The sequence below is a fragment of the Balaenoptera musculus genome, chromosome 7, assembly GCF_009873245.2.
Source record: "Balaenoptera musculus isolate JJ_BM4_2016_0621 chromosome 7, mBalMus1.pri.v3, whole genome shotgun sequence".
NCBI classification, from domain to species: domain Eukaryota; kingdom Metazoa; phylum Chordata; class Mammalia; order Artiodactyla; family Balaenopteridae; genus Balaenoptera; species Balaenoptera musculus.
In genome coordinates, this window is record NC_045791.1 from 101,412,704 (window position 1) to 101,431,771 (window position 19,068).

Here is a 19,068-nt window from a genome sequence, read left to right on the forward strand (position 1 = left end):
CTACCAAACGTAAAATAGATAGCTAGTGGGAAGCAGCTGCATAGCACAGGGAGATCAGCTCTGTGCTTTGTGACCACCTAGAGGGGTGGGATAGGGAGGGTGGGAGGGAGGGAGATGCAAGAGGGAAGAGATATGGGAACATATGTATATGTATAACTGATTCACTTTGTTATAAAGCAGAAACTAACACACCATTGTAAAGCAATTATACTCCAATAAAGATGTTAAAAAAAACAACAACAACAACAAAAAAACTCTGTCCAACAGCACTGTAATTGTGGCAGGAGCACTCCAGAAAGCCCCTTGTACAGATCCAGGAGAATTTCAGAAGCCCAGGGCAAGGGTCGTTGCCTCATCCCAATTCTCTCTCTTAAAAAACATCTATTATAGGGCTGGGCAAACATTTTTATAAAGGATCAGATAGGAAGTGTATTACTTTGGGGGCCATTTGGTTTTTGTCACAGTTACTCAGCTCTGCTGTTGTAGTGCCATAGGCAATACATAAATGAATGAGCAGAGCTATGTTCCAATAAAACTTTATTTACAAAAACAGGCAGCTGGATTGGATTTCACTCACAGGCCATAGCTGGCTGACCCCTGACTGATTGATCACGGAGTGTTGAGATGTATGGAAATACCAGCATGTGGGGATTTACTAAGATTCTCACCCAACCTCTTCCCACCCTTTTTTTCTTTGGCTGCACCATGCAGCATGTGGGATCTTAGTTCCCCGACCAGGGATGGAAACTGTGCCCCCTGCATTGGGAGTGCTGGTTCCTAACCATTGGAGTGCCAGGGAAGTCCCAGACCCCCTTTTTTTTAACAATATTTTGTTTTCTTTCTCATTATGAAAATGAGACATGATCATTGTAAAAACTTACAGAAAAATAAAAAAGATAAAATAAAAATGATGCAAGAGGGAGGAGATATGGGGATGTATGTATATGTATAGCTGATTCACTTTGTTATACAGCAGAAACTAACACACCATTGTAAAGCAGTTATACGCCAATAAAGATGTTAAAAAAAATCATCCATCAAACATACCACTTTTTAATATTTTGAGCTCTTTTGTTTTGTTTGGGATTTTGTTTGATAGAATCAAGATAATGCTGTATTTACGGTAAGTGCAAATTTACCGAATTCTCGCATTTTTATGCTAATTCCTACGTAAGTTTAGACTAATTTTACTAATTTCTACTTTACAGATTATTTTTTCAGGAGCCATGAGAAACTCTAGCAATATCACTTCTCTCACATTTACAGTTAGAGGTTGTGGTGCTTGAGATTTGGAGCAACTTACACAGAGAAGGGAGTGGAAAGGATAGGGCCTAGTGACTGCCAATAACACATTCCAGCAAGGTCAGGGTGTAGAGCAGCCTCGGAGAGAAGGAGTGTGTGTGTGTGTGTGTGCGCGCGCGCGCACACGCGGGCGCGTGCGTGTGTTGCGGAAACAACTTGTTGCTAATATAGTTTCCTGAGGCCCTATTAAAATCTCTATGTTATAATAAGCCTGTCAGGAAATTCTGTATAGGTAGTGTGCAGTCCAAGCTTTGAGAAGCACTGTGGGTTCACGGGGTTCAGGACATGCCACCCCCAAATACAGCCCTTTGGCACACTGAATATTTTAAGCTGAAGGAGTTTGAGAAAACAGCAGCAGCAGGAAGGTCACTCTGACCTTCTCTCGCCGTCCGCCCCTGAGACAGGTCATAAAACCCTCATGTGAGAAGTGCCCTCCCTACACTCAGGAAAGGACCATCCTTATCTCCAAAGACAAAGAGACGCCAAGAAGAATGCAAACAGACAGGCCTTGCAAATTTTCCCCCAGTTCAGCATGCTAACCTCACACTCCTTAACCTATCATATCCCTCCACGAGGGTCCACGCTCCATCAAACCCAGCACAAAAATACTCAGCTAGCTGTTTCTTCGGGTCCTTAGGAAGGCTCCATGTCATGTAAAAATGCGTATGTATAAATTTGTATGTTTTTCTCTTGTTAATTCGTCTTTGTCAGTTTAATTTTCAGACCCAGCCAGGGACCTTAAGAGAGTCAAGGAAAACCTTTCCCTCCCCTGCAGGGAGGGGATGAGAGAGGGGATTCCTATATTGAGGAAGCTTTGACCATTCTATCACTTCAGGTCAGGACTCTCTCCAGCTCAGATGACCCCACTTTTTTCCTATTGCTCATCTTGGTCATTTATCTAATCATCAGTATCCACACTAGGGAAGGTAAGGAGTTCTGATTTAACGAGTTTACAGGAGGCCATATGTAAAAGCTGATGCCTAAAAACACAGGTGCTTGGATTTTTTTGTGGCTTTCACGTCTCACCTACTGTCCTGCTATGTTCCTAAAATAAAGTTATCTCTATTGTGTTGCTGAAGAGGGGTGAACTTCTTGAGGGAACAAATGGGGAAGCACAAAAAGACTTTGGACAGGAATGAACTAAGCTAGACACAAAGATAAAGAATGGAAATAAGTGTAATAAGGGTCTGTTACTTTGTAGGGTAAAAATTATAAGATGGAGAGAGGTTTCCTCTCTGGCTTGTGTGAGATCATATTTGCTCCGTAAGTTAGTAATACAAGTGATAGTGTTTTTAATGTAGAGAATTTAAATTTTTAAAGAATTTGGAAACCAGAGACTTGCAGTGGCATTGATGAGAATACAAGCTTTGCCATCAAGCAGTCCACGGTTGAGAGGCTGCTCCATCCCATAGTATCCCTTGACCATAGTCATGCCCCTTCTCTCTTCGCTTGCCTGTCTGGGGAATAGAGAAATGATAGATGATAGTATCTACCTCTGGGTTGCTGAAAGGATAAAATGAGATAACCGCTGTACATCCTGGTGGCTAATCTAGAATAAATGCAGAATAAATGCCGCTATTGTTTATAATAGAATCAGTGAGGTAATTACAAATTCTCCTGGCCTGTTCATTCTTGCAGGCATTTTGTTGACACTTTACTTGCCATAGTTTGTTTCTGTATATGTGTAAAGGTAATAAGACAATTATGCTATAAATTGCACCATTAATTCACTCCAACTAGACTTCCCTCAAATTAATACTAATTAGTGATGTTTACTTGTAATATCATTAGAAGTTAGAGTGATGTTTGCTTTGCAATACCACTAGCAGGGAAAAAATCAGTTTTTTGTTTTTGTTTTTTTAAAGAATAAATGGAGAAAGCTAATATAAAGTGAAGATGAAATAATGACTTCAAGCATTTATTCAATCATGTTGCATGCTGCTTCTTAACAATAAAAATTTCATTTACTATGCGTGCCAGGCAGAAGGAAGACTCCTCTGGCCTGGTGCACCAAATAAGGATAGAAAAGACAGAAAACTCAGTCTTGTTACTCTCATGGAGCGCCATGCTCGTTAAAAGTAAATAAATTAAAAAAATTAATCTCGAATCTGTTTCCAAAACGTTCAATAATTTGAGTCTACCCTAACAACATAAGACACGCCAATCATCTATTTAAATTGTTTAAGCAAGAAAGCTCAATTTGGGAGGAGTGGGGGAGTTGGCTGTTTGTATATTGGCAACATGGTTTACTATTTTCAAAAACCATTGGTGTTCTATCCATTCTAGTGGTGAAACAATCCAAAAGGCTCCCCTTGTACAGAAATCAGGATTTTCCAGACGTGCCAACCACAAGAGTCACCTGTTTAGACATACTTTCCCAGACAGCTCCAGGGAATCAGCATGTCGAGTAAGTGGCTCTAGTCATCAGACAAGTTTGGGCAACACTTCCCTGCAGCGGTTCTCAGCCCTGACCTGTACTGGAGTCTCCTGGAGAAGATAAAAAGCAGCCGCAGCAGCAACTGACGCCTAGCCCCCATCCCAGACAAAGTAAATCAGCATCTCTGGAGTTGGCCTGGCCATTGATTAAAATTTTTCAAATGCTACCCAGATGATCCTAACCATCTCAGACCCCGTCCCGAGGTCCCCTCCAAGGCAACCTGCATCAGAACAAGAGCTTCATTGAAGGTTGACAAGGCTGTTCTAGTGCCTCTCAACAGAACACATACCTTTCCACCCCAGGGAGGATAGATTTTTGCTCCCCTCTCTCTCTTCCCATCACACCACCACCAACAAAAGCAACTCACAATCTTTTCGGAGGTCTTTTCTTTATATTCTTGGCCACTGGAAGCCAAGTGAAGAGGGACAGGGTGAGGTAAACCTAACCATTCCAAAATCATTTATTGAAGTATGTTAAACAGTGTCACACTGCTCTTACCCAATCAAATGCCGCAGAAAACTTTAATTGGCAGTTTCTGTTTCATGTCCCATAATCAAAAACATGAAGGATCACTAGCATTCACATCCGTGAATTCATTTAGACAGTTTTCTTTAATTAACGATGAAGACACTACAGTTCTAAGTACCAGACAGAATCAGGGAGGAAAAAAAAACTGAAAATAAGCATAACACTATAAAGAAAACTTGGAAAAAGTGAATCTAAATAAAAATATATACCTGGCCTGGTATCCATTACATATATACATAATACATATGTTATACACATATATACAATAAATGTTTTGGTAGCAATATAGACCATGCATTGGTCCTCTTGAACACAGATGAAGTAGCACCATAAGCAGCACCACCATCTTAAGATGATAAACCAAACTGCACATACATTAAATGAAAAAATATATATGTATTTAATTTGGCCCACCCTGTAGCCAAGACGTGTAAGGAAAGAACTTTGTAAGAAAAATGGTTCCGGGAACTACATTCTTAAGCCAATAACAAAGTTCTAAAAAGAAAAAAAAAAAAAAGCACTAAAGATGTCTATACAAATACAGACAAGTTTTCCTGTTTACTGAATTTGTCCTATCATGTGGCATATTGGTTAACACTGGGGAAATTAACAACAAAAACAAAGAGAGAGATTTAAATGCCAGGTGAATAGCCAAAGTCTACAGTACCAGATCTCTTGGTGTATACATCGCAGATGCCATAATCAATGAACTAGGAAAGGAAGACAACTCTCCAGCTATGCCCTATGTTTTTCTAATCGTATTAGCTAATTCTAAGCTCTTGATTACTGATAAATTTCATTAAGAGTAGGGTCAAACACCTCCAACATCATTCCACCACTTCCCAGCACCTAATTTGATGCTCTGGTTACAAGTAGGGAAGGAATCCAGTATGCCATCTGACCCACACCTTCTCTATCCATCCATAGGAGACTGATTTACAGAGCTATAGAAGGACCCTCATGATCTTCTCTGACTTGGCTTTGGAAATGACCAATGGCACCAAGTGTTTAACCCCTTGCTGGTCTACTGACCACAAGGCTCTATTTTCCCTCCATGACCAAGCTCACAGAGTGGAGGTCGTTCTCTTACATCTGGCAAGGTCGCATTTCCTCACATCCCTAGAAGTGTATGCTTCTTCCTTTCGAATTTCTCAGCAGCCTATATAAATGCAGCATTCATACTGCAACTAACATACATGAGGTCCTAGGAACACTTACTCCCCTGTCAAGTCCTTGCAAAGGAGCAAGTTTCTATCTGGTCTCTATCCATTCTCCTTCCCATGCCTTCCAGAGGGTCCTGTCTCTCCCCAGTCAAGGTCTTAATTCCTGCAGTGTTTCTGGTTTCCGTGCCTCCTTGTGTGACGGACTGACCTACAGAGCCCTGACAAAGCAGTTGGAACATTGCACATTAATCTCATTTTTCGTGGCTCTGTTATCAGTGGATGATGAGCTCCCCTCCCCCATTTTGAAACCATCCACAGTGAGTAAAAATGAAAGTTTTCAACTACGCGGTGTATTGCATTCAGGATGCAAGATTGAACAAAACAGGGCCTCAGTATTGTCAAATACTGTTTCTTATAGTTTAGTAAAGCTGTTTAATACTTTAAATGTCTCAGATTTAAAAGACAGCTAGGAGGCAAGCGTCAGCGAAAGAAAAGTTAAAAATCTCTACTTCTGGCTAGATGATTTTTAGAAAATCCATTTTTGCAGTCAACGTAGATTAGTCAAGAGAGTCCCTGACCTTTGAAAGTTAGCAAGAAACAGCCACAAATGTAACATCAGTACTGAATTGTCATTATTGACTCAGGTGGTTGATCATTAATGGATTCTCTTCACTTTTAGCTGGTTCTAGGACTTTTATTTTCTTTTGCTCAGAATAAAGATATCATCAAAGTCATGGAACATATTTGTTCTTTCCACAAAGGAGAATTTTAAAACTCTGCCTAAGTCTCTAAGAAAGAACACTGTAAAAGGTTGGTCTCATGAAGAAAAGCCACTAACTTACAGGTTAACCAGAGGCCACTAGAAGTCCCATTAATGTAAGCCTTTGGCTGGCCTACAAATACTTTGAAATGGATAAAAGCCAAGTCTCCTGAATAGGAACTGAACACAAGGACTTAGCAGCTAAAGGTCAACCCCTCATGTAGACAGAGCAAGAGTTTTTGCCTTAAATACCAGCAACTTCCAGTTTTAAATGGGTGAAGTTTGATACCACCAGAAAACCCAGCTCGGGGACCACTAGAAGCAGCTTAAATAAGAATGCCTACCTTGATACTGTTTGACTCAACAAAACGTCAGTGAAACAGAAACCAAGAGATGGCTTTTTCCAGTCTGGTTCATTTCTTGTTCTCACCCAGAATATGTTGATAATCCCACATGCAGAGGTATCTTGGTAATACATAGTCAAAGTTTAGGTTCCTTTGGAAATAATAACTACCTTTACAGGAAAATGGGTGGGGCTGACTTCGTTCATTGATTTCTCTTTAATTATTTATGTCTTCAACAGAAGAGAGTGGACAGCTTGTCTCCTTCCTACACAAGCAAGAGTAAGAGTCAAAATACTTGAAAAATGAAAGTTTGACTAAGAAAGTCTTTTTTATAAAGAGTAAAAAAAAAAAAACTTTCATATCAAATTTTTAAAATCGGTAGTGTTCTCTCCTAATAGGAAATGATGTCATTCAGTAAGTTCCTTGAAAACAATGGATTCTTATGACTACAGACCTCTTTATCTTAGAAACTGAAGAGCATGCAAACGATTAGAATCTGCAACAATGAACATTGTACAAGAGTCTGCGAGGTACATGCCGTCCGGCTGCGTTAACAGTAGCACAGGTCTCAGCAGGGTGAGGGGTTCCATTGATCTCCACTCCCTTTTGAGTAGAGCAGGGGGTACCTGGCCCATTGATGAGCAGCGCAATGGCCCCCAACCCTGGCCCCTTCCTGGCAGCCCCTCTCCCACCCAGGGAGATCAACCCTTCAGTGAAAGAAAATGTTGCTTCTCTCAATAGCAGGGCTGGGACTTCCTGATAGAGAGTTTACATGGACTCCGGGCAAGTCTGATACTAGCTTTAATTTCACTGAACCTTTAGGAAGTTTCCTGGTCAAAGATTCAAAACTCTGTAGGCAATTTCTTGAAGTACGTCCATTGCCATTTCTTTTTCACAAGGAAAAATTCCAAGATGTGTGTACCTTCCAAACAAGAAAAGGATTAACATTTTCACTGCTGGCTAGATGTTTCCATAGCAGGTCATTATGCTTTGATGTGCTCTCTGTGCCCTGGGTTTTATTAACTAATCACGCATAGGCTAGTAGCCACCAGGGCAAATGGACCAAATTACATTCAGTTAAATAATGTAACACTGGACATTCTCAGAAAACATGAGATAAGAGTCTTAAGGAAAGTGACATGTAGCCCTGGTCATGATAAAAAAACACGTTCTGGAATTTTAATTTCTGGTTAGAAATGAAAGACAAGTATTCACTTGTCTTACATCTTTCTAGAGACAGTGCAGGAAATGAAAGATCCTAATGTGTGCAACGGAAAAAAAAAATGGTGGCAATGGAACAGGAAGCTTACAGAAGTGGGGGAGGGGAGAAGAAAAGATCAACAGTCTCTAGTTTATTATGAATAGAAAGAAATTTCCAGAATTTACAAACACCCACATTGTTCATTCCAAAGAGAGCTTTTGATTCGAAGGGATCACCCATGTCGCCTCCTCTTTACAGTATATACAATGGAAGACACTGATTGCCTTTTCTTGTAATTTTGCTTCCATTCAATTGCCAATTTTAAGCTGACACTTGAAAATACCCAGTAGAATATATCCTTCTTCAGTTTAATTAACATGGCCTATTGCCTTACAGAAAAAAAAAAATACAAAATTAAGATCAATTCTTGTAAGGATCTCAGCTCAACATCAGGGCTATATTACAAGAGATAGTATCAGCAAATAGAACTATACAATTGAGAACCATCTATGGCACTATGATTCTTATTATATTACTTTTCTGAATTACAATCTTAAAACAAGGATCGTACCCTATTCTACTCTTGTTAGCCTTGTTTTAAGCATTTGCTCCACTCTTTACAACAGAACATTGTATACCTCAGTTCCACATCCCAAAAAAAGATGTGCTGTAAGAAAAGTTACATTTTAATTAAAAAAATTACACTTATAAATCAAAAACCTATGTTAAATATTTAATACTCTCTCCACCCAAAGCAAACAGTTCCGTATGAAATAATTTACAATGATGCTCTGTCGTACACGGTTTCAGCAGCAGATGAAATGTGTCTTGTAAATGCAATGAGCGTAAACCCATTCTCTCGTGGCACGGTGGGGGGCACATCAGCTCATGTGGCCAGCTAAGTCCTTAAGGTTGAAGATGAAGTTTATGCAGACTCATTGTTCTGGTGTCACAGTGCTTTTTTCTTGGCACGATATAGAACGTGCAGTTCAGTCAACAAACTCCTGAGGATTGTGTAAAGTAAACAAACTGAAATGGGTGCATCGTACCATCTACTGAGGAGGAAGATGTGAGGTCCTGGTTGTGAATCATGAAATATTTAGAGTCTGGGGACCCATGAGTTAAAGGAGGATTTGCTGAGGTCATTTAGGTCTTCATTCTGAAAAGGAAAACGAAAGAATTCGTCACCATGGGCATCTCAAAATGCACGTTTGATAGCTTTTTAGGGTTCTTCTTTTAAAAGGGGCAGCACCAGATAAACTGAAGTTACAGGCACAAGCAGTACTGAGTACTTCAGTACAATCAACAAACTGTACTTAACTTCTTTCTTTCAAAATGCAAGAGTCTAAAGCAATCACAAACTCAAAATAGTCAATATTAAGTCAGTAAACCAATCGATGTGATTTGGAGGTTTCAGAAGTTTAGCAATACAAAAATACAAAACACTTTGATGTTCTTATGATCCAAACAAAAATGTCCACTGCAGATTTTGTGTAAAACAACTACAAAATATGGTAAGCAGCTTACAGTCAGGCTAGGCTTAATCTTCTTTTGGTTAAAAGTCAACTACAGATTTTAGAATTTGAAGTTGCAGGGCTTAACATTACAAAATCTGAAATCGGTTTTTAACCTGACATTGGTTGACAGGAGAATTTTAGATGCAAAAGGAGATCCAAGCAAAAGAGACCTAGTTAATCATTAACTAAAGAAAGGGTTCCGATTTAGGTCTAACAGAAATAAGTTATTCTGGCAGAAACACAACATTTCTTCTATGCAATTTAAAAAGTCAAACCTCAAGGGGTGTTACCCATTCCCCTCCAGAGAGGAGACACCTTTTCAACCTCATAAAGCCTCTTTTGCTCTCAAGTCTTAACATTAGATAATCCTTCTGAGGTCCCTATTTTTCGTGCATCCAAAAGGTATCTATAAATATCAATATTTATAGAATGTCCTGAGCAGTAGATGGCACAGAGTAGCTAATCAATATATCTGTTGAATGAGTAAATGGTTGCATTAAGTACTATGGAGGATACAAAGGTGAATTCTGCTATAGGCTCTGCTTTCTAGAAATTCTAGCAAGGAAGGTAAGCTTCACTCACAGATAGACGGAATGCAAAGTAGAAACGGGGTGAATACCATGATAGATGCACATAAGCAAAAAGCTCTGGAGGTACGGAGGTGGGAAGAACACTTCTAGCTAGAAGAGTAAAGGAAGCACCTCGTTGACACACTTGGCTTGGTTTGGAAGAAATGGAATAGTTTGGGGATGTGGAAACAGGGATGGTGTTTCAGTGTTGCATCTCCAGAACCCAGCACATGGGCTGGTACCTAGCAGGAACTCATTAAATATGAGCAGAATGAATGAAAGGGACAAGGCACACTTCTCATTGGGGGCACAGGACAAAACGAGGCCCGGTGGGATGAGAGCCCAGCCCTGGACAGGCCAAGTGAGGGATGTGGTTTTGTCGGAGTACAAGATATCTGCAAAGGGGTAGGAGGAGTGACGTCTACAAACGCAGGTTGGGGTGGATGGTGAGGAACCTTGAAGGACAGGCCAAGACGTCTTTAAATAAGTGAAGGGACCACAAGGACATGCTTTGTGATATGATCAACCTGCAAGCAGTAATGATCCAGGTCAGTCACAAGGACAGCAAGAGACTAGAAAATCCACACAAGGTAAATGTTGACCGACGTTAACTTTTTCTTTTCTCTGTCCCTCCTCTTTGAAGGAGAGTATGGCTGGGACCAGCCAGCATTCACCGTCTACAGAATGGCTTTCAGGGAAGTTGAATTTACCAGATGAGGACTCAGTTTTACCAGGAGATTTCTGTTCATTTCACAGTCTTAACTCCGCCCCTAAATGACAGAGAAAGTCTATTTTTCTACTTACAAATAAAGCCTTGACATGGAGACACCAAGGTAAAAAAAACAAACAAAAAAAGCACTCCAGGCTTATCTCTTTAATTGCCAGAGAAACAGGATTTACTGTGAAAGCTACAAGTGAAAGAAAACCTGGCCTTTCAAAAACCCCAGAGATCTTACTTACTTTCAAGTTTCTCCTGAATTCATATTGCAATCTACCAAAATGTTCCCACCAGGATATCTACATACAGCTTAACACAGCTTCATACATCCGGGCCTAAAATTAAGTAGGAAGGCCATACTTTATTACAAAGGCTTGAGACAAACAAACAAACTGCCAATTTATGTAAAATGGGGGAAAAGTTAAGGATGCACAATGTGCTTTTCATTTCACATCTGGCTCTCATCCAGAACAGCTGAATGAACAGCTTAGCACAGGAACAAACTATATCCAGTTGTGTCATCACATGTGCCAACCTGCATGGATGCAGAAGGGCAGAAATTGGGGGCCCTTCGAGGAGAGAGAAAAAAAAATATGGCTTCGCCAGATGCTGAAATCTATTGCTTTGGCCCACTCGGAAACCATCCCTGTAATTTTCCACAAGTAGCATGTTCAAAGAGCAGGAAATAAAAGGATATAACAATTCCTTCATATACCTTCCACTCCAAAATCTCGGCATGCTACTTTTCAAAGCCTTTATCGTAAATCCTGATCAACGTATGTCTCAGCCACTAATGCTACCTACCAGCACCATCAACTTAGGAGTCTAGAAAAAAGTTAAAGTGGGAAAGTGGTAGGCAAGGCTGACACAGAGGAAATGGGAACAGAAGCTATAAACAGACGATAGAGGCCTGGAAAAATTTAAAGAGAGAGTCTGAAGTTCACAACTGTTTATCTTTGTGCAAGGGTGTGTGTGTGTGTGTCTGTGTCGGTACATAAAGTTTAGCTACTGAGTAAACGACAAAGATTTTTAACAGACATCCTCAGTGAGGACTCTTCCTTCCTGCAGCCACCTTGGGGTCTGCATACTTATTCCAGTCATGCAGCCATTGTTCGAAGCATTTTTGGAATGCCTTCTTTAAGTCCCATTTCCTTCTTGCAACTGCCTTCTCAGCCTTGGGCATATTCTTTTGAATGGTCTCTATAGCAGCCAGTTTGGCCGTGTGAGGGCACATTTGATCTCTGGAGACAGCCAAAAAGCTTTGAGAGCCAAATATGGTGAGTAAAAGAGCTGATTAAGCTGGATAATGGTTCCCAGAGAGGTATTATCGAAAGCCAAAGAACTCCAAAAACGAAAGTTCCAAAACCATAGCTGTTTACCATTGCTGTAATGAGTTTTGTCGGAAAGGAACTCTCCTAACATTACACACAGACCTTAGCAGACGCCGCATGGGACTTCAGTTCATCTGTCTACATGCCTGCCTCTACACACTTGCAATCGAGAAGGGCTGCGCTTGAATAAAGCAACTCACTTGAAGAAGGGCAACCGTGTATATTTGTTTGCATGCAATATAATCTATATTCATACATCTTTGTAACTTGGGAATATGTAAAAAAAAAAACAAAAAGCAATACTAGCCTCCCACCGTCATTAAATGCAATAAACATCTGTTGAGTGACAAATTAAAAAAAATACAATGATAAAGGCTGTAACGCACGTGCTGAAAAAGAAGACATGGGTAATGTGTGTTTAATGCACTTTATATATACAACTCCAATCGACTCACAACCAACCATATCAGGCAAATATTGCTACGATGTTTTACAAAAACTCATTTGTAGCTCTCATAAACTGGAAACGGAAAAAGCAAAACATATCCTTGGAGAAGAGCTGTGCAAATATCAAATGGTGATGTTCCCGTTATACATTCTCTCTAGTTACATCACTGGGGAATAACTTCTGAACCCAGAAATACGATGCACCTGTCACAAGATTTAGTAGCAGGAAATTACATTTTGACAAAATTTCATCACCACATCAGCATCTACGGTCCGCATGTGTCTTCTCACAGGATAAAACCCACCTAATCCTGCTGCTAGTAATGAAAAATGTAATTTTTAAAGCATTATCAAATAAGTCAACACTTGGGCAATGCTACTTGAGACCTATGGATTATTGCATTATTGTATCCAGTAGGAATTTACATCTTCTGGACTCGACCCACTTAAACTATGCCGGCTAGAGCTGAAAAACAAATAAAGCTTCCGCTTCCTTTCACACTATCTCAGCCTACTGATTAGTCTCCACTGAGTAAGCAGCTGAAAACAGCATAAGGTTATGATATAAGTACAAGAGAAGGATCCGCACCCTTTCAGCAATGCATTTTTAGTCAAACCCATTGGCTAAAAGTTTTTATCTTGTATTTAAACGCCTTGAAACTTCCTACCAATTTGTTAAGCGCAACATACTTAAAATACCTGGTTAGAGCATTACTAGCGGTTTCTGCTTTTACTAAAGAGACAGGAGTATAATATTGTAAGTTGCTTGGCTGTTGTCATGTACTAAAATGTAGCCAGAAAGAAACTCTTCCTTATCCAACTATGCTTGAAAAAAAAAGTAACTATAGTAATGACTTTTCTTCAATGGAGATCATTGTTTGAGATCTTATATTGTAGATTCAACTAGAAAAATTCATATAAAAAAATTCCTCCACTTGAAGAAATGTGTCAAAACTGCACATTTCTCTTTCCCTTAACATAAACAGCTGTGACTTAAAAAAAAAAAAATCTTGAGCGTAATATAGAAAATTTATGAGACAGTAAATGTAAAGAAGGAATAAACATATAATTCATTATAAACATTGTAATTCCTGTCACCCAAGGAAAACCACTATTCAGCTATGGTTCTGATTTCATTATTTACTTAAAGGATTTGAACTTTTAGTATTCCATATTTAATGTCAAAAATATTTTAAGTAGCGAGGAAATAATGCTTTAATCACATTTAGATCTTTCCCATTCTGAAAAACCTGTGATGAGAAGATAAAATGTTAACCAACATTTTAAACCTTCTTGGTATTCTACCCCTTTCCCATCCTCCCAATTCATTGTGTATGGGGAGAAGTATGACAATTTGAAAGCAGAAAAAAACCCTCTGGCTTCCTGGGTTTGGCTTCCAAAAGCCTAAGTCCTTAAGGGAATGGCACAGGCAAAGTATTCAGAAGAACCAGGAGGAGGGTGGGGGGAGACTACTCTCAGAGGAGAAAAAGGTTACCTTTGGCTGGGATCAGAGGGAGAAAAAAGGTGGAAGGGATGTGAGAGCAGAGAGGTCGGTAGGGAGCTCTGTACCTTGCAGGATGCTGAACACAGCACCTGTGACATCTTCCTATATCCTGTCTTCCCAGGTCTGTTGATTTCTTATTTCGCACAATTATATTCAACTGCGTACCACTAACCATGACCACAGTTCATTTCTTCAGCTACCTCATTGATGCTAATGTAGTTAATTCATGGTACCGCTAATTTAGAGCTGATCAAGTCTTCCAGAATGCTTACCTATAACACCTTATAACACACTGCAAAAGTACTCTGTTTTTAAGCATACCTGAAACCTGAAAAACAGGCCCAGTAATTTTTTTTTAAATCATCAGTATCAAATACATTTATAGTCCTGGTAGTGTGTAGGTGTTCTTTATTTTACCATTCACCATGCAGTCTCCGATAGATAAATGAAAGCATGGATCCATCTGATGGAATGTGAAACCCCTTATGAAAGGAATTTCCTGACTTAGTGCTTGGGTTCTACCATGTGAGTTTGATGGTAGCATCTAGGGAGGAAGCAGCATTACCAGCCCAGCTCTGTTAGCTACGGTAATCACCCAAAGAAAAGAAAGTTAAATCCAGAGAGCTTGAAGTTTGGGCCAAGGGGAACATTTCTCTGCTCTTCACAAGGTACGGCTGGGAGGTATGGGGGCAAGCTGAGACTTTGGGAAAGGACAGATCTAAGTAGTGAAAAAGCCTTCTGTTTTAAAGCCTTCAGACCATAATCACCAAAAAGAAAAAAGAAAAAAATCAAGTTAGGATTGAACTAAAGAAGTCAAGTTAGAGGTAAGACCCAAGATGTTTGCTACTTTATGTTGAAAGGAGAAAGCCGTTTTAGCTAAAGGAAGGAAACCAACATCTTAGGCCAGAATTGAGCTGGAAAAGACTTGGTTTCATGGTCTTAAATGGCAAAGGGTAACCAACAGGCCAAGCCAGGGCTTTTTACTGGAGCTGCTTAAATAGCAGTTTTGCCTGTTGCGAGTCACATGGGGGAGGGCTGGTAAAAATAACAAGGTTGCTGGCCAGCCCTTCCAGAGCGCAGAGTTGCCAAGGAAGGATATTCGGGGACAGTTGCCAACATGTGAGAGGCCATCTCGCTCCAGTTCCCCTTTTGTCCCAGGGAAAGACCTTCTGGCAGGGCTGGTGACTGCAGGAGACCACCAATGAAGAAAGGCACACATATTACGCAAAGGAAAGAAGAGAGGGAGGGCCCAAGGAGCCGACCGTCACGCCTGTGGGCTCCCGATGTGGTCCAGTGGGGGGAAGGCTGTCAGCGCCGTGGATTTCTCCTTCCCCGACAACAAAGGGCAGAGGGAGGAGGGTCTGGAAACTTTTCCAGAGAGTTAGGGATTTATGCAGAAGATAGATTTAAACAACAACAACATATGGTTCTCAACAATGAAAAGTATTCCGTCAACGATCTATTAAGGAAATCTGAATAAACATTCAGAAATCTTTTAAGCCAAAGAATATACACTTCAGTTATTGCCCATTCTTTTTAGTAAAGACAGAGCATGCTGATAAAGCAAAAGGTAATTAAAAGATAAAGCAAGTGGGGGTCAATACCATAACGGTCTCCCCCCAAAATGTAAATCCAAATGTCTCAGATCTCTCTTCTGCCAAAATTCTAACAAGTCCCCACATACATGATCGTCAAGGTAGAGGAACTCAGAAAAACAATCCCTCTAACATTTCACGTCAGACCACATGTGCTGGGAGACAGGAAGCTTTCATTTTAACAGAGCTCAACCAAAATAAACCTGTTGCTTGAAGACATGAAAATAACAGGACATCATCTTCCCTACCTGAGGAGGCAAGTCATAAAAGTCGCTCTTTCTCCTGCCTTCGTGGGAGCTAATTCTGCAGTTTATTCCTGCCTCCCAGGAAGTACAATCCCAGCTCTGAGGTTTATATTGTAATTTCACATTGGTTTTTTTTTTTTTTTTTTTTTTTTTGGTGATGTTCAGATATACAGGACATAGGTTTTATTTGTCTGGCTCTGATAACAAACTAGTAGACTTAAATGAAAATCACGGCTTCATTTACAACATGGTGTTTGCAATACCGTTTCCGTAATTAGGCAAAAGGAAAAGCAAGCAGACCTAGTCCCCTTGCCTTTACTTTTTCTGTTAAATACTTCATAGAGGTCACATTCTTTGCCCACTCCCCGGAGTCATCTCATAAATTGAAGGAAGCAAGTGCCTGACTTTACCTTCGAGTAATTGTCCGGCTGCTCAGTTGTTTCTCATCTACCATCATCAGCTTTTCTGTAACAGCCCAGGAACCAGAGCACAGAACAAGTGTTCTCACAGACAGCCCTACGTCTGCAGAGGGCAGAGGCAAGGATCATTAAGGCCACTGACATCACTTTTGGCAGCCGGAGAAAAGGGAAAACCCGTGTTTAATCTATTTCCTACTTACTGCAAGTTTTAGTCAGAGTCCCCGATAATACAGGTTGTGGTTGACTTTATGGAAGAACTTGGTAATGCAAGAAAAATGTACTGAACTGAACAAGCATCTTTCAAAGGAACCACGAGGTACCTCAGCCATGTGGCCCTGATCTCCTTCCTGTAGGTGTTTTGGTCATTAAACTGGCCTAACACAGGACAGGGCCATTCCCAGCTGTTCATAAGAAGGTCAAGCCCAGAAGAAAACTTTCCCTACTACATACCTCTAATTAACATCTCCTTAAACGCATCATCATAAATCACAAACAAAAAGGTTTTAGCCTTTGTCTTCCTTCTTGCTTTGAGTATACCAAGGGGGAAAGCTGGGAAGAATTTCATCTGGGATTCTTTGAAGTTAAGTGAGTTGTCCCCATTTTTTTTTTTCTTTTTTCTTAAGCAGTCTAAATAATGAAAGAATGCTCTCTGAAACCAATTGAAACAGATCATAAATATATAAGTATATGGCAGCGTATTTCAAATGTATTCAACCTACAATTCTCATTCATTTTACCTTAAGAATTCTTGTTAAAGACATGCAAGGCATAAAGATCTCTGGGCTATGAGAGCAATAATTAAACAAAAGTCAATGTGAGGGAGGATGGAAAACTGTACCATCCACCTTAGACTACAGAAGGCCAGAGGTTCTAAAATAATTGGGTTACTTTAAAGATGAGCATCGTGTTGCTTACAATAAAGTAACAGAATAAATGTGTTTCCCTTGGGTTGCCACTACCTGAGTGTTACGTGAGTAACCTGTAAGCAATTTTGAATTCTAAAATGTAATTTAGGAAACCCTGTCCAGGCAGGTTATTTTGAGAATGAAGACAGAGCCATTACATGGCTGTTAATGCTTTTTAAAGACTGATCAATTTTAACTCAGGACTTATTTCCAAGTTAAAAATTTTTTTAATTAATTAATTAATTAATTTATATTTTTGGCTGTGTTGGGTCTTCGTTTCTGTGCGAGGGCTTTCTCTAGTTGCAGCAAGCGGGGGCCACTCTTCATTGCGGTGCGCGGGCCTCTCACTATCGTGGCCTCTCATTGCGGAGCACACTCCAGACGCACAGGCTCAGTAGTTGTGGCTCACGGGCCTAGTTGCTCCGCGGCATGTGGGAACTTCCCAGACCTGGCCTCGAACCCGTGTCCCCTGCATTGGCAGGCAGATTCTCAACCACGGCGCCACCAGGGAAGCCCCCCAAGTTAAAATTTTAAAAAAGACTGACAATGTACATTATCTCTAGTCTCGTTACCCTTCTCTCTGTAATTTTGGGAAAGTTACCAACTCTCCTGAATCGTAATATTTTCACCTGTAACATGGGGCTAACAGTGCCCATTCCATAGGGTTATCACTGAGGTTCAATGAGATAATACATGAAAAGGTCTCATCATTGTGTTTCACACATAGTAAGCCCTCAATCATTAAATCTTACTGGAACCACTGTCATGAAGAACTAGAAATCCTTGGATCTCATATCCTCTCCGGATACCTGAATACACACCAGCCAAAAACGCCCTGGTGGGAAAAGCAAGCAACAATGAATCCACAGACCAGATGGCAGCCAAGGACCAAAGGTAGAGCCAAGGTTAGGATGTATCTTGGGAAGAGAGACAAAGTTATTTCAGAAAGGAGGTGGGTACGGGGGCAAGGCCAGAACAAAATGTAAAAGTACTAAAAGTAGTAGTAGTAAAGCTAAAAATATGACCCTGTGACACGATTTTAGACAAAAGACCTGCTTACCTACAATGGGCACAGCTCCAGTTAAATATCGGGACGGAGAGCGTTAGCAGATCTTTGAGCAGTTCTTCAGTGAATGCCATCCACATAAATGTCACAGAAAGGCCACTTCTTCTGTTGCTTTCCCAGAAGAAATTAGAAGCTTGAAGTCCCCCCACCCTTTCGAAGTCGGCTAATGAAAGACTTATAATGCTACAGGAAAGAATTTACAAAGAATTCTCATGAATAGGCTTAAATGGATGTTCAATGAGGTTCTTATGCACGATTTCCAGGTGCCAAAGCATGTTTCTAATTGTCGGGGAAGGAATTGGACGGCTTTTGTTTCCGAATTCTTTTCCCCAATCTCTCATCTAAAGGAATCGAACAGGAGAGTGGCACAGCCAGCCAATGCTGCCTGAGTAACTTGACGAAAAACTGAAATTGCTGCCAGATGCACGCATCTAATCGTTGGCAGCTGGAAAAGGAGGGGAAGAAATCGGAAAGATAATCTGAAATAATTGATAATGTATACATCGTTCGCATCTCTAAGGTCTTTGAAGCAGACAATGGTGCAGATTTCTAACTAACTGCAAACACTTCTTTTTTGTCTCAGATAAGGAGGCAAATTCTTCCAGTTGACGAAGAGGGGCCGACGTTTCACCCACTGACCCCAAGCTCCTGGTCCTTTGCTTTCACCTTTCAAGTCTCACTTCCGCTGTGCCCTGTTCCTCCCTCTTTTCTCCATTATCTGACATCTCGGCCTTGTCCTTTTCGACTTGGACAAATGGCATTTGCTAAAAAGTTCCCTCCCAGCACGCTGAACTAAACGCGTCATGTTAGTGTGGTACTGAGCTGGCTGCCTGGATGAGCCAGAAGCAGCCTGGGGACAGTTGGGCCAAAATCCTAATGAAGAGCTGGTGACAACTCCTAACTAAGGAGCCCTTATGAAGAATACTGATCAGTGACTCTGAGGGGACCACAGTCCCAAGTGAGGTAAACGGGGTCTGTGAAGGCGACCCCCAGGCCCGCTGGAGTGCCAGGCAGGAG

General features: G+C 40.7%; 1 protein-coding gene across 1 annotated transcript in view; it reads right to left on the reverse strand.

Annotated features, from left to right (window-relative positions):
- Positions 1-4,331: 4,331 nt before the first annotated feature.
- IRS1 (insulin receptor substrate 1) overlaps positions 4,332-19,068 on the reverse strand; it is a 66,381-nt gene continuing 51,644 nt past the window's right edge. Inside the window, exon 2 of the mRNA XM_036857342.1 lies at positions 4,332-8,894. The gene's annotated coding sequence lies outside the window, so the exon portion shown is untranslated. The remainder of the gene's footprint in view (positions 8,895-19,068) is intronic.